Source organism: Linepithema humile, chromosome 3 (genome assembly GCF_040581485.1).
Source record: "Linepithema humile isolate Giens D197 chromosome 3, Lhum_UNIL_v1.0, whole genome shotgun sequence".
NCBI lineage: Eukaryota > Metazoa > Arthropoda > Insecta > Hymenoptera > Formicidae > Linepithema > Linepithema humile.
This window is the reverse complement of record NC_090130.1, coordinates 11,128,393-11,151,192: the sequence shown is the minus strand read 5'-3', so window position 1 is coordinate 11,151,192 and position 22,800 is coordinate 11,128,393. Positions and strand designations below refer to the sequence as shown.

Here is a 22,800-nt window from a genome sequence, read left to right as displayed (position 1 = left end):
AAGAAGTTCGCCGGGACGAATTTCCAGACGTGGAAATTCTTAATGAACACGGTGTTCGTCGCGTACGATGTGAAAGACGTGGTAGAAGGAACGAGAGGAGGACCAACCGAAGAAGGCCAAGAAAGAAAAGCGTGGGACAAGGACAACGCGAAGGCAATGTTCGTCATTACATCATCCATTAAAGACGAACATCTGCAGCCTTTGTTAACGTGCTCAACGGCACAGGAAATGTGGACGAAATTGGCCACGATACATGAGCAGAAATCCGAGTCGAGCAAGCTGATATTAAATCAAAGGTTTCATCAGTACAAAATGGACGCAAGTGATTCGGTAGTGAAACACTTCGCCAAAGTACAGAACATGGCTCGTCAACTCGAAGACGTCGGAGAAAAGGTATCTGATGTAGCCATTATGGCAAAAATATTGGCAAGCCTGCCGTCCAAGTATAATTCGCTTATCACCGCGTGGGATAGCGTGGACGCGGAGAGCCAGACGCTGAATAACCTTCAATTAAGATTGTTGAAAGAGGAAACTCGTTTAACCGCCGAAGAGGAAACGGCGCGCGCGCTAGCCGCCACGAGCGTCAGTAAGAAGACGGGAAGTTCTAAACAAAGCCAGAATATGAAATCGAATGGTAAATCTCGTATGGGATTTAAGTGCCACTACTGTAAGAAGCCCGGCCATTATGAGCGGGAATGCCGGATAAAGAAGCGAGACGAAACGTCAGGTAGCGAGAAATGCGTCTACATGATTGCGTTATCTGGCAAAGAGCGCCATATTGGTAAAGTAACCCCCACGAGCGCAGACGAGAAGACATTGTTGTGCGCAGACGTCAATGACGTGTGACTCACAGATAGCGGGGCCTCACGACATATCACGAGTCGTCGCGAGTGGTTCGACACCTTCACCCCCACTACAGGCGAATCGGTATCCCTCGGGGATGACGGTGTGTGCAAGGCAGCAGGAGTAGGAACAATCCAAGTCGAGGCACTAGTGGGAGGAAAATGGCGCGAAGCCAAGCTCGAAAATGTTCTGTACATACCACGTGTGCGGAAAAATCTCTTTTCAGTAAGTGAGTGCGCATTAAGAGGCTACAACATAACCTTCGAGGATCGACGCGTCGCGGTAAAGCGTGGCAAGGAAGCATCACAGCATCCATCACAGCAATTGGAATCCAGCAAGCAAACAACTTGTACAGAATGTTGTTTAGAGTCAAAAAACCCTCAACGCAGGATGTAAACGTAGCAGCAACTCTCAGAACGTGGCACGAGAGACTGGGACACGTTAATACTCGAACGCTGGAAGAAATGGCCAGCAAGAAACTGATTAAAGGAGTCTGACAATGACAGACGTCAAGAAATTTTTCTGTGAGGCGTGTCAGTTGGGAAAGGCACATCGACTAAAATTCACACGAAGTAATTGCGAGCGATCGGTTATGAAACCAGGAGAGTATATACACTCTGACGTATGTGGACCTTTCTCAACAAACTCTCTTAGCGGATCGAGGTATTTCGTCACATTCAAAGACGACGCCTCAGGTTTCAGATTTGCTTATCTTCTAAAACATAAATCAGATGTTTTTGACCGGTTTAAGGAGTTCGACAAGATAGAAACCAAGTTCGGACGTCGAATGAAAAAGTTACGAGTAGACAATGGAAAAGAATACGTCAATGCCTCAATGAAGAACTATTTGGCAAACCGAGGTATACAAATGTTGACAACTGCACCGTACACGCCAGAACAAAACGGCAAAGCGGAGAGGGACAATCGAACCATCGTCGAGAGTGCTCGCACGATGTTGCATGCCAAGCAGTTACCGTTGCTCCTATGGGCTGAAGCCGTATCCACGGCTATCTACATTCTTAACCGAATGACATCCAGTTCGAGTTCGACTGCAACGTCGTATGAAGTGTGGATGGATAAGAAGCCCGAGTTGTCACATATTAAGACCTTCGGATCGGACGCATATGTATACGTCGACAAACAGTTTCGGAAGAAACTCGACCCGAAAGCGAAGAAGATGATCCTTGTCGGATATCAAGCAGAATCTACGAACTACCGACTGTATGATCTAAAGTCGAAGAAAATCGTTGTTTCTCGCAACGTCACAATACACGAGAGTCGAGAAAGCCGAGTCATAGAAGACGAATCCAGCACAGAAGATTCGGAACTCCCTGCAATCCTAGCAAACGAAGACCAAGAGGACAAAGACGAAACAAGGAATGCAGCAGCCTTACGAGATGAATCTCACTTTAGCGACGCTGAGGACGAGCCAGCTCCAGCTAAAGAGAAAAGAGCGCTACGAGACAGGACTACTCTAAAGGCACCGGACAGATATGAAGTACATGTTGTAGAATATAACACACCATGTACATTCCAGGAAGCGATCACAGGGCCGGACTCCGATCAGTGGAAAGAGGCAGTCAAAACCGAGCTAGAGGCACACCAAAAGAACAACACTTGGAAGATCGAGCAGAGGAGAAGCAGTCAAAAACTCATAGACTCGAAGTGGGTATTCAAAATACTCAGGGATACAACAGGAGAAATATGTCGATACAAAGCTCGACTATGTGCACGAGGTTTCCAACAACAGCCTGGGTTGGATTACAAGGAGATTTTCTCGCCAGTCGTACGCTATGACTCACTCCGTGTGATGCTGGCGTTAGTAGCTACGAAGGATCTCGAACTGACACAGTTTGATGTGCAGACAGCCTTCCTCTATGGTAAACTGGAAGAAGAGATCTGGATGAAAATTCCCGAAGGTCTAGATGTAAGAGACGAGAAGGACAATCTAGCTTGTAAACTCGTGAAGTCGTTGTACGGTTTAAAGCAATCTCCCCGTTGCTGGAATCAGAAATTTTGTACATTTCTAGAAAACTTTAACTTTAGATCCAGCGATGCAGACAATTGTATTTTTCGGGGAATGGTAAATACCGAGGAAGTATATTTAGCACTTTTCGTGGACGACGGTCTACTAGCCTCGAAATCACAACGCGTGTTAGATGATGTAATCAAAACTTTAAGTTCATGTTTCAGTATTACAGTCGGAAATGCGAAGGTGTTCGCCGGTTTACAGATTGAGCGTGACCGCAGTAACAAAACCGTGTTTCTACATCAGCAAGCCTATACGCGACGAATAATAGAAAAATTCGGAATGTGTGATGCTAAAGCCGTCGGTGTACCTTTCGATCCCCATGTAGAGTTGTGTAATGCAGAAGAGGAAGAGTCAAACCAAGAAAATGTACCTTACAGAGAAGCGGTAGGCTCCCTCATGTTTTTAGCAACAGTCTCGCGACCAGACTTAGCTTACGCGGTAAACGAAGTTAGTCGTTACTTGAACAAGCACACCCACAGTCACTGGCAGGCTGTAAAACGTATTATTCGGTACTTAATCGGAACAAGCGGTCTAGGCATCGCGTATAGAAGCGGCGGTAGCGAAACAGATCTAGTAGGTTATTGCAAATTATGCTAAAGATGTTAATACCCGTCGTTCAACCACCGGTTATGCGTTTTTCTTGACAAACGGTATCGTGACATGGTCGTAACAGTTACAAAAACACGTCACTCTGAGTATCACGGAATCAGAGTACGTGGCGGCTGCAACAGCAGCAAAGGAAGCCATGTGGCTTAGAAAACTGATTAGCAATATCGAGGGCACGAGCCTCAACACCACGACGCTGTACGTCGACAATCAGAGTGCAATTAAACTCGCACGAAATCCGGAGTTTTATAAGCGAAGTAAACATATCGATGTAAGATATCATTATCTGAAAGAACGAGTATCCGAAGGCGATATTCATGTTATGTATGTTCCTACTGAAGCACAGCAAGCCGATGTGTTTACTAAGCCCCTACTAAAAGATCGGTTCAAGCTGTTATGTTCCATGTTAGGTTTGGAAAACCTTGAAGCACTCAAACGGCGGGAGTGTTGAAGCAAATTGTTTTGCGCGCCTCAAGAAAGAGTTAGATAAGCGCCCACGTGCGAGCCAGTACGATACGAGATGGCGTTTCGTAAACAAAAGGCATGCTTGCGTCCCTCCCATGCGTGCGTTTAGGCGATAGCGTCGCTCGCTCGCCACTTAACGCGTACTCATGTTAGAAGTAACATCCGCGTTGATCCGCATTGTCTTACAAGTATAACTGAATAAATAGTTTTGTGTTTCCCTTAAAACTGTTCCGCCTAAATATTTTCATTCACCACCCCGCGTAATCTCAACAAACCCAAAAATAGATAGTGTTAGGTTAGGTTAGTTTTTTATGATGGTAAAAGGGGGAAAGGGGGAAGGCCAGTTCCCTCCTCAGAACCCCTCCCAGCGGGAAGGAAGGAGGGGAAGATTATTCCCCCCCTCCTGTCTACTCCAGCAATGGAGGTGGAGAAGGAGGGCGCATCGGGGAAAGGGAAGAGAGGAAGGGAGTTTGCTAAAAAGCAGGCCCATCCGATGCTTTCGCTGCCTGGCGAGAGGCCACACGCAGCAGAGGTGCCCGTCCAATGTGGACAGGGTCCTCTGCTGTTTTAACTGCGGTGAGGGGGGGCACAAAGGGGGGGCGTGTACGCGCCCCGCCCGATGCCCAATATGTGTGGTGGCGGGGAGGAAGGCGGACCACAGGGCGGAGTCGGAGAATTGTTTTCCGGTCCTCCCTGTGCCTCTGGGCTCCCCTACCAAATCGAGACCAGCCCCTCCCCCAGCGCGTAGTGAGGCCACCATGCGAGTAATTCCGTGTGTGGTCCTCACAGATATCGGGGGAGTGAAGCCACCGCGGGCGGGGTCCCCTGAGCCGAGCCCCAGCAGGGCCGGTTCGAGCGAGGGCGTCAGGGTTACGAGGGCACAGTCCTCGAGAACCCTCACCGAAAAGCGCCCTAGGGGTAGTGGGGGAGAGAAGTCAGCCCTCCCCTCCAGCCCCAGAAAGTGCGTGCCCTCTCCGCTCCTCGGTTGCCTTTGGGTAAACCGGGCCCGAGAAGCCGGAAAGAAGAGGGAGGGTCCCCTGCGGGCGGTGCAGCGTCTGACCGCACCCCCTCTGATTGAGGGGGATGCTGGTTGCTGTCCGTCCGTAGGCGGGGCTATCGGGCCGCGGCCCGAAAGGTTAGTACGCGGAGAGTGGGGGGGAACGTGGGACTTTCCTCCACACATTTTTGATTGCGCCGGAGTTCCGGCAGTCGGGGGGGTGGCCGGATGTAATGCGTTGCGGTTCCCGGCCATCCCCCAACGGCGGCTGATGGCAGCGTAACGGGGGTGGAGCTTAATGGGTAGGCGCCAGGGGGACTCTCGGCTTCGTATCCCGAGTCCCAGGCAAATCCTACACTACCCTCTGGCAGTGGGTCTCTTACAAACCCACATTGCATGCCAGTGGGTGTCTTTGGAAGATTCTCTACCACCGGGGGAGGGAGGGGGGGCATTGCCCCCCTCCGCACAAAAAAAGTTTTTTTTATGGTGGAGCCTTCCGCACGGGGGCGGACACACTGCTTCCACGCATACACTTTCCACGCAAAGCGAAGTTCCACATGGGTTTACGAATTTCTACGCAAAGCGAGATTGAATCCACACCCTATGTGTATAGTATTAGCACAATTGTATTAGTGTACTTTATTTCTTTAAATGTCGTGTACAGTAGTTTTAAGTTACTACAACGCATGCGTATGTGCTCGCAGAGCATGCGCGCGTGACCGCAGCGCATACCCATGTCACTATATTTTGTCGGTATGACAGGTTTTGTAACCTGAAAAGTGGTCAACTTTAACGATTAATATCTCGCTTCGCGGGGCAGATCGACACTTTTTTCAAATAGAAAAGTTTCATTTATCACAAAAACGCGTCGAATAAGCGTAATTGGATCAAAATCGGAGTAGAGGTAGCGATACTGTATAATTATCGAAAGAACATCTTTCAACATATATTTTATCTTATTTTTTTTTAAATGCTTAAAGTTAGTATTAAGAATTATAAGAATATGTATCGGGGTGCTTGATTTACGTGAGTTCCCTTGCCTCTCACTTTCGGGGTTGCTAAATTTGCTAAATTTCCTCAAAAATTATGGATTTTCATGAAAAACGTGTCAGACAATTTTAATGCAAAATTTTATGTTCTTTCAGAATATGCAATAAAAAATACTACATTTTATTTAAAAAAACAAAGTTGACCTTCATATGACCTTCAATTTTACCTATATCAAAAACTCAAGCCCACCATCTTGTGTCCCCCTCCAAACCCTACAACTTGTGTCTGAAACATTTTTCTCTAAACTTAACAGCGTTTGAAATATTCGCCTTTCTAGATTAAAATGAAACACCCTGTAGTATTCTTTGAAAGTGTAGTGTAAGTTTTTCATTATGATTTTTAAATGTCTTTTTACGCTCTTAACTGCCGCTTTCCACAGGCCACCAAAATGGGGTGAACGAGGAAGTATGAAGTGCTAATGTATATTCTGTGCAGCGCAACCTGATAAAATGCTTTTTTCGTTCTGTCGGAAAAGTTCCGAAAATTAAGTTGCGCATAAAATAAATTGGACACAGCAAGTTGAATGAATCAAACACAGTGTCAATCGGACACAATAGAAAACGGACACAAGATGGTTGCAATCGGACACATAACAATCGGACACAATAGGAAACGGACACAGTAACAATCGGACACATTGAAAATCGAACACAGTGCCAATCGGACACAGTAACAAATGGACACACGATAGTTGCTATCGGACACAGTGCCAATCGGACACAGTAACAAATGGACACACGATAATGGTAATCAAACACATAACAATCGGACACAATAAAAAACGGACACACTGTGGTTGGAATCAGACACAGTGATAGTCGGACACAATAGTAATCGGGCACAGTGGCAATTGGACACATTGAAAATCGGACACAATGCTAATCGGACACAATAGAAAACGGACACATGATAATCGGACACAACAGGAAACAGACACACGGTAGTTGCAATCGGACACAACAGGAAACAGACACACGGTAGTTGCAATCGGACACATGCTCCGTGACAGTTTTCCTAACCCTAAAAACGTTACAACTTTGTGAACCTTGGTTAACCTTGTTAGGTTTACCTTGTTAGGTATAACCTGAGTAGGATTTGTTATTTGTTTTACGCGGGAGAGAGACTTCGCCCCGTAGGGGCGAAGTCCTCCGCCGCCTACGCGTGAAATTTCCAACAAAGCGAGGTTCGATTATCATGTATCCAATTGCAACCATTGTGTGTCCGTTTTCTATTGTGTCCCATTAGCATTGTGTCCGATTTTCAATGTGTCCAATTGCCACTGTGCCCGACAGCCTGTCTTTAAACATGAGCCATTGATCGTAGTTACCATTAAACCTTGATAGTTGTAGAGTAGGTAGTTTAACAGAAAGATGGTTTACCTCTTGTTCCGGTGGATACATTACTTGATTTGCAATATTTACCGGTGCAGGTTCTAATAGTCTCCTGGCTATTGCTAGATATTTAAAATAGGCATCCTCTACCGACTGTTGCTCTCTCACAATCTCTGATTCTAACGCTTGTTTCTCTTCTTGTGTTGGTGGTGGATCTTTCGCCAGCATAGCTTCTATTTTTCTTTCCGCGATCTGTGACTGAATCTCATTATAAGTGTTATATAAATCCTCGGCTCGTTTTATTCTATTTGGTAATTGATCTTTACGGTCTTGCCCGTAATCTCTGACAAAATTTACAAATTGTGTAATTTGTCCTTTGATGTTAGTCCTTTTTGCTCGTAGTTTTTGTAAACCATTGTTGTTTCCATTTTATAGGATGTATGATGCAATACTTACGTGGACTTAACCTTTTTACGCGATTGTTACCTTACTGTTTCTATTTTCCTGCTTTTTTGTACTATCTCCGGTTGATCCGATTAAAAAAACCAATGTTATGTATCGGTTGGATATTAAATGTTGTATTCAATGTTTGAACAAAAGAAATGCTTTTGTTAATGCTAGAATGTTTTATTTTTAATGCTTGGGTATCTAACGAACCTTCGTTCAACTGTTACACGTGTCAACCGACGTAAACTAACGCCATCTATATCTAAGCGCCTTAAATTATTTATTATTTAGTTCGCAGTGAATACAAATTCGCGACAATATAGTTTTAATAAAGAGATACATAAATATTGCAGAGACTATGATAAAGTAAAATAATCGTTTGTGTATTAGTCTTAACAATATCTACAGGGTGATTCAAAATAAGTGTATGTCCTTAAAGAGACGTATTCCTCAGCGCATTCTGAGACAATTTTTCCTTTGGCAAAAATTTTTCCGGAGCTTAGTTTTTAAGATGCAAAGGAAAATAGGAAGCGTATCATGAGCCGAGTACAAGAGACAAGCAGGGCCGGCGCATTCACCGAAACGCGGGTGTTTACGTGAGGCGCCTGCTACAATCAGCTGACAGCTGACGATACACAAATTACACACACATACATACACACATACACACACACATCTCTCTCTCTCTTACGCATACGTACACACACACGTACCGCACACGCTCATGCACCGCAGACGCACCACACACACATCACGTACACGCACACACCACGCATGCAACAGACAGACAGCACACGCACGTATACATGTACATTTATTCATGCACTTAAAAATGCGCAAGGGAGAGAGAGAGAGAGAGAGAGAGAGAGAGAGAGAGAGAGAGAGAGAGAGAGAGAGAGAGAGAGAGAAAGAAATGTATCGAAGAAGTTTCAACATGTTTACTTACGTATCATTCTGTATAAACAATTGGTTGCTTCCGCGATGAGACAAATCCATATCGAGTAACTGTTTCCTTTTTCTTATTGTTTACATTTCACGTTTCGAAGCACACAACACATTCACATCTCTGTCACTCACTTTATCGATAAAACTAAATATTCAACTACTAATCACTCAGCGCGAAAATTACTCGAAAAAGAAACACGTTTTCGACGAACACACGACACGTGTTTACTCGACGATGGCAAGCGGTCGACTGATCTGTTTAGGACCTAAACTTTAGGTTATTTATTGTTACCACACAACCACGTAACTTTTCGCGGGAAAAATCTTGAGAGCAAACGGAGAGTAATCAATTAAAACTGTCAAATGTGAACGTATGTGTATGATGACTTGAAATCTCAGAACGCGCACAAATAAAAAATAAAAATATTAATTAATATAATTTGATATTAAAATAATTTATTAAAAAATATTGCAGCTATTATTTATTATTCATTATTTATTAAAAATCGAAAGAAATCATTTTTTTAGTATTTTATTTATCTTTGATTTGTAATAAATTGCGACCTTCGAGAAAATGTTCTTCGAAATGAAATATTTGGTTGTTCTAAAAAGGGCAGATTATTTTTTTCTCTTGAAAGAACTTCCTTTGTAACACATTTTTGGTTTTTAATAATTTGCGAACTCGGAGAAAATGTTCTTCGAAACGAAATATTTGGTTGCCCTGAAAAGGGCAGATTATTTTCTTGGAAGAGCTTTTCTTCTTTACAGCAGATGTTCGAAGTGACCACCGTCTATTGTAACGCAAGTTCTCATGCGTCTCAATAAATTTTGTTGCATCTTCTCCAAAATATCATTATCGATGGACCAAATGGCATAATGGAGTTTGTTGTTTAAATCATCGACATCTTCAAGAAGCCTTCTGTAAATTTTCTCTTTGCAATGTCCCACAGGAAAAAATCCAAGGGATTAAGATCCGGGGATCTTGCGGGCCAAGATATTGGGCCATACCGGCCCATCCAACGTCCAGGAAATTGCTCGTTCAAGTGATTCGTAACGACTCTGGCGTTGTGTGGTCCAGCACCGTCCTGTTGGAATATGATTTTATTCCTCTCTGCTAATGGCACGTCTTCCAAAAATTCTGGCATATTTTCTGCCAAAAATTCTTTATAAAATGCGCCATTTAAGATATCTGGTAGAATTACTGGACCGAGTATTTTCGTGCCCATTATTCCTGCCCAGACGTTGAGTTTCCATCAAGTTTGAAAATTTCTGTCTCGAGTAACTCGAGGATTCTCGTCGCTCCATACGTGCATATGATGAGAATTAAAAATTCCTTCTCGTGTGAACAGCGATTCATCGCTGAATATCACACGAGAAGGAAATTCTGGATCTTCGTTTACTCTTCTCAAGACATTTTCACAAAATCTCTTCCTCCGAGGATAATCTTCTTCTCGTAAATTTTGCACGCGGCAATAATGAAATGCGTGCAATTTTTCTTCTTTTAAAACTCTCTGTACTGTAGAGTAAAACAAATCATGCTCTCGAGTAATGACCCGAATACTAGTTTCAGGCTCTTGTTCGATTGCACGAAGAATTGTCTCCTCATTTCGTACGTTTCTTGCGATGCGTTGTCTACCGCAGTCTTTTTTATTCGGTAAGACGCTTCCGCTCTCGTGTAACCGTTGAGCTGCTCGAAGTATTACGTTGGCCGACGGATGTCTTGCTCGATTTGGGTATAATTCTGCATATCGTGTTGCAGCAACGTTATGCTGTCCCTGATACTCACCAAGTGCCATTAGCATGTCGTAATATTCTTCGTTTGTGTATGCCATCTCGTCCAGATAATTCTTCTAATGATTGAAGGATTATTGAGTGAAAAATCGATCGCCTAATCTTATTTATACAATCTTCGCGGGGGTCCATGTCCCCCACTGTGTCCCCCCCGTCAAATCGCGAGTCGCGACGCTATCCGCGGATCGCGACTCGCGACGTTAGCCATACCTTTCGTCCCACCGCCGCCCCATTGTCAAATAGAAAACATCGTGAAAAGAAACGTACGAAATGAGGAGACAATTCTTCGTGCAATCGAACAAGAGCCTGAAACTAGTATTCGGGTCATTACTCGAGAGCATGATTTGTCTTACTCTACAGTACAGAGAGTTTTAAAAGAAGAAAAATTGTACGCATTTCATTATTGCCGCGTGCAAAATTTACGAGAAGAAGATTATCCTCGGAGGAAGAGATTTTGTGAAAATGTCTTGAGAAGAGTAAACGAAGATCCAGAATTTCCTTCTCGTGCGTGTGCTGTCTGTCTGTTGCATGCGTGGTGTGTGCGTGTGCGTGATGTGTGTGTGGTGCGTCTGCGGTGCATGTGCGTGTGCGGTACGTGTGTGTGTACGTATGCGTAAGAGAGAGAGAGAGATGTGTGTGTGTGTGTGTGTGTGTGTGTGTGTGTGTGTGTGTGTGTGTGTGTGTGTGTGTGTGTGTAATTTGTGTATCGTCAGCTGTCAGCTGATTGTAGCAGGCGCCTCACGTAAACACCCGCGTTTTGGTGAATGCGCCGGCCCTGCTTGTCTCTTGTACTCAGCTCATGATACGCTTCCTATTTTCCTTTGCATCTTAAAAACTAAGCTCCGGAAAAATTTTTGCCAAAGGAAAAAATTGTCTCAGAATGCGCTGAGGAATATGTCTCTTTAAGGACATACACTTATTTAGAATCACCCTGTATGTAAAAAGTTAATATCATTTTGTATATTGTTATAATTTTTATTATATTTTTATAATAAATGTATATGTTGTAACGGTACGGTGTTTTACGCGGAATAACTCGTCGGAGTCAGGAGTTCGGTCGGTTGGGGGCACGTAAAAGAATGCTCGGATGAAATGTGAGTAAAGCGAAAGAATAAAATAAAATAAGATTTATTTCTCAACTGATGAAGTCTGCTATATACAAATCCGCGTGGATACAGAGCGTTTAATATCTTTGTTTGAACGCGGGTTATAATTTTATCTCGGTGGTGTCGAACAATGTGTAACGGTGGTCGTGCGGTGACGAGCAAGTGTCGGCGCAAGCGCGGGTGCCGCAATTGTCTCTAGGCGACTGCGAGCGCGTGGATCGATACGTTCGAGCGGCGTCGATGGTCGATCGACTGATCGATATGCTCGGGCGCGTGCGTGGTGATTTCGATGTTCGCTGTTGATTCGATTAGTTCGCGATTGCCTGCCGGATTTGAGGACCCGATTTTAAAAGGATGAAGACGAGAGCGAAGACGCGCGTATTGCCCGCGTCTCGAAATGGCTAGTGTTCTAACGTGGAGCCGAGTATTCCCGGTGGTATACGGGTAGGCCCGTATGTAAGAATGAAGCCGAGTGCGCTCGGTAATATATGAGTGTGCTCGTATTTAGGTAACGAGACCGAGTATGCTCGGTTATAATATGAGTGCGCTCGTATGCGAGGAAACGAAACCGAGTATTCTCGGTAACGTGCGAGTATGCTCGCACGACGGAACGGAGGACGGTTCCTGGCAGCCGAGTATGCTCGGCAGGAATACGAGTATTCTCGTATCGCGGTCTAGAGCCGAGTATGCTCGGCGAGGATACGGGTGTGCCCGTAACGTGGAAGCGGTTCCTGGGGCCGAGTATGCTCGGTTGGTGCACGAGTATGCTCGTGCTCGTGAGGCTGCTGGACATAGACTTCGAGTATTCTCGAAGGATTACGAGTGCTCTCGCAATAGGACGTTCACTGGCGAGCAATGAACGGGATCTGGTGGAAAAGCGTACAGCCGGGCCTCTTTTATACCCGGCTGCCGCCCGACTGGCGAAGGATCGGCAAGCATCGGCGGTTTAGCCGGCGGACCCCCACCTGGTAAATTTCGAAAACGGTCGGGTGTGGGGGGCCGTCCGGCGATTGACCGTCGGTGTTTATATGAAAAGTTTATCGGCGCGCGATGCGCCCTTTTTGGCTACGGACGATGTTCGGTCCGTAGCCGTGACGATGCATGCTGCATCGTTACAATGTCATATAACTTATATCATATATTAGTAATATGACGTATGACATATGTCATATAACTTATTTATAAAGCATGAAATATAAAGGTATTTTTAGTTTCTTGTATGTATCATTTGTAAAATAATTGTCTCCTGGATAAAGAGTTGCCAAAATTCGAGAGAATTAAAGGCCCCACAGACTTAATCGAACATAACATTTGGTTAAAAGCCAGGACCTTCAATAAAACAGAGATATCGGCCACAAAATCCGGCCATACAAAAAATAATCAATGACGAAGTCCAGAAAATGGAAAGCGAAGGCGTAATCGAAGCATCAATCAATGCCTGGAATTCCCTGGTAGTAGTAGTAAAAATGAAAGACGGAAACTCACCGATTCTGTATAGATTACAGAAAATTAAACGATGCTTCGGAAAAAGACGCTTATCCACTGCCGCACATCACTGCTACCCTCGAAAAATTAAGAGGAGCTCGCTATCTCTCGACTTTAGATCTGAAAAATGGCTATTGGCAGGTGCCCTTGTCTAAAGAAAGCCGACCAGTTACTGCATTTACCATACCTGGCCGAGGACTCAAGCAATTTCGGGTAATGCCTTTCGGGTTACACTATGCGCCCGCAACTTTCCAGAGGCTACTCGATACCGTTATAGGACCAGAGCTCGAATCGCACGTGCTAGTCTACCTGGACGACATCGTCGTCGCTAGCCGAACTTTCAATGAGCATTTAAGTCACCTGACTGAAATATTTTGTCGATTGCAAAAGGCTAGATTACGGTTCAATCCAGAGAAATGTCATTTTTGCCGTGAAAGCCTGAAGTACCTCGGACATATAATCGACAAGGAAGGCATTCGCACCGATCTAGACAAAGTAAGCGCAATTACAAATTGGCCAGCTCCAACGACCGTGAAGAAAATAATACGGCAATTTATCGGAATGGCCTCCTGGTACCGACACTTTATAGCAGACTTTTCAACTGTCGCTGCACCTCTTATGCAATTAACTCGAAAAAATGCACGATTGAGGTGGACAGAAAAAGAAGAAGCCGCTTTCCAATACCTTAAGCAGGCTTTAACGACAGCACCAGTACTTGCCTGTCCAGACTTCACAAAATCTTTCGTGCTGCAAACTGACGCCAGCACTCAAGGCTTAGGGTCCTTACTCAGAACCACGAAAAGGGCGAACGAGTAATAGCATATGCCAGCCGAACATTTAATCTGGCAGAGAAAAATTATAGCGCTACCAAACTGGAATGCCTTGCTGTCGTGTGAGGAATTCGTAAAATGAGTGACTACCTCGAAGGGTATCACTTTACCGTATTAACCGACCACCAATCTTTACGATGGTTACAACGATTGGAATCTTCCACTGGGCGACTTGGCAGATCGATTTTTGAATTACAACAATACGATTACGATGTTCAATACCGTAAAGGCGCACTAAATCGCGTTGCCGATGCTCTTTCCAGAGAACCAAAGATAAATGCCGTCAGTCGAATCATAGCCTGCCGATGGTATGATAGAATTAAGGCAGTGGTAGAAAATAAACCAGAAGAGTTACCAGACTACAAAGTCATGAATAGGCAATTATTTCGGCATATAACACACGATCTGAATTTCCATGAAACACCAAGTACCGAGCAATGGAAACAATGTGTACCACAGAATCAGCGTTTGTCCGTTCTTACTCGTCTGCATGACGATCCTACGGCAGGACACCTTGGCATCGCCAAAACTATAGCCCGAATTGCGCAAATCTACTATTGGCCAGGTATGTTCCGGGAGATCGCAAAATATGTACGTCGCTGCAAAAATTGTCTAGCGTTTAAAACACCACAAGAAAAACCAGCCGGGAATCTACATATCGCTCTAGTAATCGCACCCTGGCAACAAGCTTCCGTAGATCTAATCGGTCCTTTATCGCGTTCCAAGCAAGGTCACACATGGCTACTAACCATGATAGATAGATTTAGCAAGTGGATTGAAATAGTTCTATTACGCCGAGCTACAGTGACGAATCTCGCCCGTGAGGTCACAAACCGTTTAATTTACCGACATGGCTGTCCTGATCAGATTATCTCAGATAATGGAACTCAATTTGCGTCCCGTCAATTCCAGGATCTTTTAAAAGATTTCGGCATCAAGCACCGTACAACTCCAGTCTATGCATCGCATTGCAATTCCGTCGAACGAGCAAACCAGACCGTAAAAACAATGATTGCTCAATACGTTGGACGGGATCACCGAAATTGGGATGAGCGAATTCCAGCATTGCAATTTGCAATAAATACCGCGAAACACGAAACCACCAGCTTCACACCGGCTTATCTCAATCACGACCGAGAATTATCTCGACCGCATCCAGAAGACCGGAGTAATAGATGCGATATAAAAGATCCTGAGAATAACCGTAGACAACTCAGTGTTCCGATTAGAGATCGGTTGTATGCGCATGTGCAGCTCTGCGCATGTGCGGTAATGGAGATCCAGTGCCGTTATATGTTGTGTGTTGACCGTATGGCGGGATGTTTTGACATAAGGAGGTTAGGTGACTACAAATAAGGTAAGATTTATTTATTTACAAGAATAGAATCTACGGCGCCAGCAGCTAAAAAACCAAGAAGTAGAAAATTTCAATTAATTTCAAAAAATTTTGAAATATTTTAAATGTAGGGGTGTAACGGTGCCTTGTTTAACTTGTATGAGACACTGTACTGACACCGTATTGCCGCACATGCGCATACAACCGGTCCCTAATCGGAACACTGAGACAACTAGAAAACGCTTTCGAACTAGTAAAAGTACAACTAGCACGCTCCTTTCAACGGCAAAAACATTTTTACAATTTAAGACGACAAAATTGGCGGCCTAAAATAGGAGAGCACGCGTGGAAACGCGAACGACCACTATCCGAAAAAGCCGAAGTATTCAATGCTAAATTAGCCCCCAAATACATTGGGCCACTTGAAATTCGAAAACTCATATCGCCGGTAATCGTTGACCTGCGAGACTCGGAAGGCAGATGGTATCGACAGATACACGTCCAGAACCTAAAGAAAGCATCTAACAAAACAGAAACAATCAGAGAATAAACGGAGTTAAAAAAAAAAATTAAGAGCCGACGCCATTGTACCACGGCCCCCCAGAATCTACGCCATTGTATTTAAAAAAAAAATAAATAAAATTTTTCACCCTATAATAAAGGGCTCCCCCCTAAGGCGACACCCGTGGATTACAGGTCCCCAAGATCCTACGCCTTTGTAAACAACCCGTTACTATGCAGCCCACTCAGCGCGGTAACTACCTTCTCGAATGCGCCACCTCGCGGTACCCGGGAATTTTTAGTATAAATAGCGCGACGTCACACAAAATTTTTAACTCAAATCTTCGCGTTACAGCTCATACGTACGAACTCATGCATACACGTCTAGAAAATGTCCGGATATAAAAATAGTCTCAAAACTATTCGGAGTTGTAATGAGCAATTACAAAAAGAAAGTGACCGAGCTCTTTGGAGTTCTCAGAAAGCTTCGAAGAAGAGGAGAAGGAAGTCGCGAACTGGAAGCGATTTCCAAAACCAGGGATCACCGTCCAGCGGTCAGACGCCGACCACCGCCGTAAGGCCGTATGGCTGACAACACCACCGCCAATACAGCCAAAACGGTGAATTAACGCCACGATGGCCTCTCAACGCCGCTGGTCAACTCCGGGAACCGTACCACCGACCAAGACTTCGGCGACAACACCGTCCCTGCGCCGGCAGATACTCCAGCGGGCGATGGAGACGAGGGCCATCGTGTCCAGACCGCCCGAAGCCCTGACCGCCACCGCCAGGAAGTCATGTGCGGTGACCCGAGGGCCGTCCAGGAATGCCACCACCCGGACTGAGGCCGTGACGAGGAGGCCGCCCGAGAAAACAGCGAACGCCGCCGTCGCTCCGACCGAAAATCTGGCACCACCACCGCCAGTTCGGATACGGCTGGACGACGGAACGACGGTGAACGCCCCGCATTACGCCGCACACCAGTCGCGGAAGTACCGGGCTTCCACGCCGACGGGCCGGTGGTTGATCGACCATGAAGGTCAGCTCCGGTCCACGCGCCGTCTATCAGAAACCTCCATCTCTAAGACGATGGACGAATAGTTTTTTATTCATAAATAGTTGTTTCATTTTATAATTCTTGCGTTCGTTATTTATATTAAAAGATTATCGCCTCCGTTCAATCGTTCTAAGCGTTTAGATTGCATTCATAGTTCTAATAGATTAATGCATCGTTTCATCTAGTGTAAGCCGTATAATTTTATTAAAAATCAACAAGCGTACCGTACTTCCTTGTTTTTACGTATCAAAAAAAAAATATTTATTTTTCTTTTCGGGGGGGGGAGAGTAGTGTAACAGTACGCGCTGTTACTAGGCGCCGATCGGGCTCCGCGTAAACACCCCCAATCGCGGGCCGCATTCCGATCCCCCAACTCGGGGATAGCAGCCCGAGAAGGGGTAGCTGCCGGGCAGGGTAGCACCCCAAGTGGGGATAGCGCGACCGGTATAAAAGCCGGCTCGCAGAGAAGACCAGTACCATTTCCCCGAGTACGACTTGGACAAGCCTCAGAGCGCACTCTGAAGCTGCAGTCGTACTTGCTCCCGTCCTAACAGTCGGAAAAGTAGCAGGGCGTTGTCTACTCCGGCCGGGTGTTCCCGGTAACCGACTTCCTGTCACTTCCTGTTGGCTTAGTAGTGAGGCGTTTCTCACTCCAGTCGGGTGTTCTCGGCAGCCGACTTCCAGCATTCCGTCAATCTAGTAGTGAGGCGTTCCTCGCTCCAGTCGGGTGTTCCCGGCGATCGACTTCCAAACTACCATCGGCTTAGTAGTGAGGCGTTCCTCACTCCAGTCGGGTGTTCCCGGCGATCGACTTCCAGACTACCGTCGGCTTAGTAGTGAGGCGTTCCTCACTCCGGTCGGGTGTTCCTGGCAGCCAGCTTCCAGAATCCCCGTAAGAGAGACGATTCTCTCTCTCCGGACGCAGCGCACCGACAACCGTCTACGACGCATCCAACTCAGATACACGCGGTATCATGATTTGCTTTATATTTGTTCCTTACTGTATTAACCGACCGAATTAGATTATTAGATTAGATTTAATTAGATTTATGTGTTTAGGTCCAGAAAGAGCTCCCTCCGTGCGAAAACGTTATTTATTTGCGCGCTTTCGCTGTTTATTTCCGATAGTTCATTTATTTTCGTTTCCGACAACACCGTTGCAATAATAAGTCACGGTAACAATTATTCATGTACTCATTGTTATTTTCTTTTATAATTATATTTCATCCTCTGTAAATACTCATTTGAATAAATTTATTTTATTTAATTTACATCTATTAATTTGGAGTCTCCCGACAACCACCCGAACGAATCCTGACGAACCGTCGAGCTATTCTTCGCTTAGCAAAAATCCGCTTCGTTACAAGTTTCGCCGACAAAAAGTATCGAAGGAACTTGAAATTTGAAACAACCTCCAGTGAGACATTTGTTCCTCACTATTGAAGGAAGGTTTCTGGGAATTTTCAGATCGATCGGAAAATATGCATTTTATAAGAAAACATGCGACGCCGCCAATGATAGTTCCGTGAACGCTAAGCACCATCAGGCAGCGTACGCGCTGTTCGGCTTTCCAAGACAGCTTGCGAAAAAAATGTTATATGCTTTCCCTATTTTTATTCTTATGTAATTAATACAAAATAAATAAATAAGTTAATTATTCAATACATACATATATATATATTAAATAGTTATCTTTATTTTGTATTTTATATAATTGAAATGATATATACTCTCATTATTTCAGTCATTATCATATAAAATACAAAATAAAGATAACTATTTATTCAATATATGTGTATATGTATATATTAATTAAGTGATTAATTAGTTATTTTGTATTTACTACATAAAAATAAAAATAAGAAAAGTATATGACATTTTTCTTCAGTGATATATATAGTATTATATGTATATTTTTCATTTATTATTTTGTCATATTTAGTTCATATTTATTTGATTGTACCTATGTATGGTATGTATCTATTCCAAAGGTGGAATTCGGCATATTTCTTCCCTTATTCAAAAAAAAAATTTCAAATTTTATCAAAATGGGTGATCGTACTCAGAATAAAAAATCCTTTCAAAAGAGATGCCACACGACCCATGTTGCGATTTAAAAAAATTGATGAAGTAGTATAGCTAGGCGGGTTCTAACCCAGGAGCAATGAGGGGGGTGCGGGGGAAGAGGGGGTATCGGATTACGCTGCGTCAGCACTTTTAGAGGGGTGGGAGGTATCAGATTACGCTGCGTCAGCACTTTTGGAGGGGAGGGGAGTATTGGATTACGCTGCGTCAGCACTTCTGGAGGGGAGGGGGGGTATTGGATTACGCTGCGTTAGCACTTCTGGAGGGAAGGGGGGTATTGGATTACGCTGCGTCAGCACTTTGGAGGGGTATCGGATTACGCTGCGTCAGCACTTTTGGAGGGGTATTGGATTACGTTGCGTCAACACTTTTGGAGGGGTATCCGATTACGCTGCATCAGCACTTTGGAGGGGTATCGGATTACGCTGCGTCAGCACTTTTGGAGGGGTATTGGATTACGCTGCGTCAGCACTTTAGAGGGGAGGGGGTTATCGGATTACAGCTCTTTGAGGGGAGGAGGTATCAGCACATATTACAGATTACGTCATCACTTTTTAGAATTTGCAGGCGCCATTTTGTGTCGTCAGCACTTTCAGCACCATTTTGCGTTGTTACAAGAATGATATTATTACTATTTTTAGCAGCAATCACGTCAGCATTTTTTGACGCCATTGTTGCCAGATTTCAATGTTTTAATCAGCACTTTTAATAGTGCCGTGTGCAAAAGCCCATAGCAACAGGCAGCCACGTCAGCATTTTGGGCGCCATTGTTACCAGATTTCAATGTTTTAATCAGCATTGTCAGCATTTTTAATTAGTGTCATGTGCAAAAAGCAGGTATAAAAAGTTCGCGAAAAATACAAATTATAACAGTTGTTCAAAATGGAGATGGAGCGTGATCTCACCGTTCGAGCTGCAAACATTAAAACGTTGGGAGAGTTCCTCCCATGGGACTACAAGTGTGACGAGTACCTCAATATATTGAGGGAAAAATGTCGCAAGAAACAACGCACCGAACTAATAAATTCTTTGGTGGCGCAAATAACACGTCTGGAGGGTGTAAGGAACACCCTGCATGAGCGATTCGTGCCCATCGGTGCTGGATATAGAGCGAAGAAAGGGTTCACCTGGAAAGAAATTGAGACGGCCTTCAGAAACCGTATATTAACCGGCGCAGTTATTAATTCGGACTATATCGAATCTTGTCAATTTTTGGAACAAATAAGAAGTACAATCATCGAGCGGATCCACAGCGTCATGGTGGAACATGGTAGTGTCAAGATCAACTTCATGTTCAACGAGGAATTTATCGCAGGTGACAAGACTGCCGTAAAGACCATCGCCACAAAAAACCGTGAGCTATTTCCCACATCTGATCTAAACGAGTGGTACACGAAGCATGTGGTTGACGCCATCCTGACGTCTTTGAAGGAATTTCAAGAACGTGACAGCGGTTGGGCGTTATCACGTATCTTGGACCTCACCATCAACGTCAACAAGTTTAATCCTCTGCACGCGGGATGCCACATCAAGTTACCGCGGGAAATTATGCTCAAAAGGGCAGTGGTCAACGTGCAATCGACGGACAATGCATGTTTCGCGTAGGCAGTCATCGCCGCTTTACATCCAGCGGCAAAACACCCAAAAAGAACAATCGAATACCCACACTACTCAACGGTACTGAATCTGTGTGGTATCGAGTTCCCCATGACGCTTCCGCAAATTTAAAAATTTGAAAAATTGAACACCATATCCGTAAACGTATTCACAACCGAAGGCCGTTCGATCATTCCTCTGCGTCTCACCGACGATAAAAAAAAGAAGCATGTCAACCTGCTCTACGTGCCTGGAAACAACGAAGCACACTTTGTATATATCAAGGATTTATCGCGGTTGGTCAGCTCGCAACTGAACAAGGAAAAACGTAAAAAGTACATTTGTGATCGGTAAGTAAAAACACATTTATAGAATAATTCAAATTTTATTCACAGTATTAATTATACAAATTATTACAGATGTCTACACTACTTTCGGACGAGCGAGAAATTGTCAGTCTACACCGTCGACTGTGGGAAGATGAACAACTGTGCCGTCATTCTTCCCAACGAAGACAACAAGTGGCTGACGTTCCGCAACTACAACCGGAAGGAGCGGCTCCCGTTTGTAGTGTACGCCGATTTAGAATGCACGCTCGAGAAGAAGGAGGGACAGGATCATACAACCTACGCCTACCAACATCACAAGGCGTTTAGCGTAGGATATTATGTAAGTTGTACATATGATAATTCATTATCTAGTTTTAAGTCTTATCGCGGTGAGGATTGCATAGCGTGGTTCGTCAACGAACTCCACGATTTGGCGCGCCGTGTGAAAGCAATCCTTACCACCATCGTTCCCATGGCGGATCTTACGCGGGAGGAATCGGAAAAATTTCATAGCGCTGTTATTTGCCACGTGTGTGAAAAACCGTTTGCACCGGAAGATACGCGGGTGCGCGATTATTGCCATCTGACCGGGCGTTACCGAGGTCCCGCGCACTCGTCGTGCAATCTAAATTACAAAGACTCCCACGTTATCCCCGTAATATTTCACAATTTATCCGGTTACGACGCGCATTTCATTATTAAAGATGTGGCTAACGCCTTTCAAGGCAACATTGATTTACTGCCGCTGACAAAAGAGCGATACATTTCTTTTACAAAAAATGTTAAAGATACGGAGAATAAAAATTCCAAAATTTGCGTCAAATTATGTTTTATAGATTTGTTTAGATTTCTCGGCACCAGTCTCGAAAAATTGGCATCTTATCTGACAATAGATGAATTAAAAGTTTCACGTTCCGAATTTAGTTATTTATCTGCGGAAAATTTCAATCTTCTTACGCGCAAAGATGTGTTTCCCTACGAGTATGTCGACAGCGTCGACAAGCTCCGGGAGACTTGCCTACCTCCGCGCGAATCATTTTACAGTTCGTTGACTGGTGAAACGGTATCCGAGAGCGATTATGCGCACGCGACAAATGTTTGGCAAACTTTTTTGATTGAAACTTTAGGTCAATATAGTGATTTATATTTAAAAACAAACGTTCTTTTGTTGGCGGATATTTTTAAAAATTTCCGAAATACGTGTATCAAAAGTTACGGTTTAGATCTTGCTCAGTATTACACATTACCGGGATATACGTGGGACGCCATGTTGAAGCACACGGGCATCAAGTTTGAATTACTCACAGACATTGATATGGTCATGTTCGTTGAACGCGGTATACGCGGCGGTCTTAGCCAATGCTCCAACAGATATGCTCGCGCAAATAATAAATACATGCCATCGTATGATCCATTGAAACCATCATCATACCTCATATACTTTGATGTAAACAACTTGTACGGCTGGGCAATGTGTCAACCGTTACCCTATGCCGATTTTCAGTGGGTCGAAAATGTCGCGAGCTTGTAATGTCCGTAACATCCGATTCGGCTACCGGTTATGTGTTGGAAGTCGACCTTGCATATCCGATGAACCTTCACGACGCGCACACTGACTTACCGTTCTGCCCAACGCGTGATAAGCCGCCCGGCAAGCGGGAGGTCAAGTTACTCGCTGTGCGATAAGCAGCGATACGTCATCCATTACCATAACTTGCAACAATGTATTCGATACGGGTTGCAGGTTACAAAGATTCATCGAATATTGCAATTCGCGCAATCTCCATGGCTTCGAGAATATATCGAATTAAATACACAATTTCGGACACTCGCGAGCAATGAATTCGAGAAAAATTTATACAAATTGATGAACAACGCAGTTTTTGGCAAAACTATGGAGAATGTGCGAAATCATACGGATGTACGGCTCGTTACACAGTGGGAGAGACGATACGGAGCGGAGGCTAT

At 44.5% G+C, this 22,800-nt stretch overlaps 1 protein-coding gene across 1 annotated transcript in view; it reads left to right on the top strand.

Moving 5' to 3' along the window:
- LOC105679073 (serine/threonine-protein kinase dyf-5) overlaps nt 1-11,222 on the top strand; it is a 142,153-nt gene extending 130,931 nt beyond the window's left edge. The window contains exon 11 of the transcript XR_010889177.1: nt 11,138-11,222. The gene's annotated coding sequence lies outside the window, so the exon portion shown is untranslated. The remainder of the gene's footprint in view (nt 1-11,137) is intronic.
- Nucleotides 11,223-22,800: the final 11,578 nt, after the last annotated feature.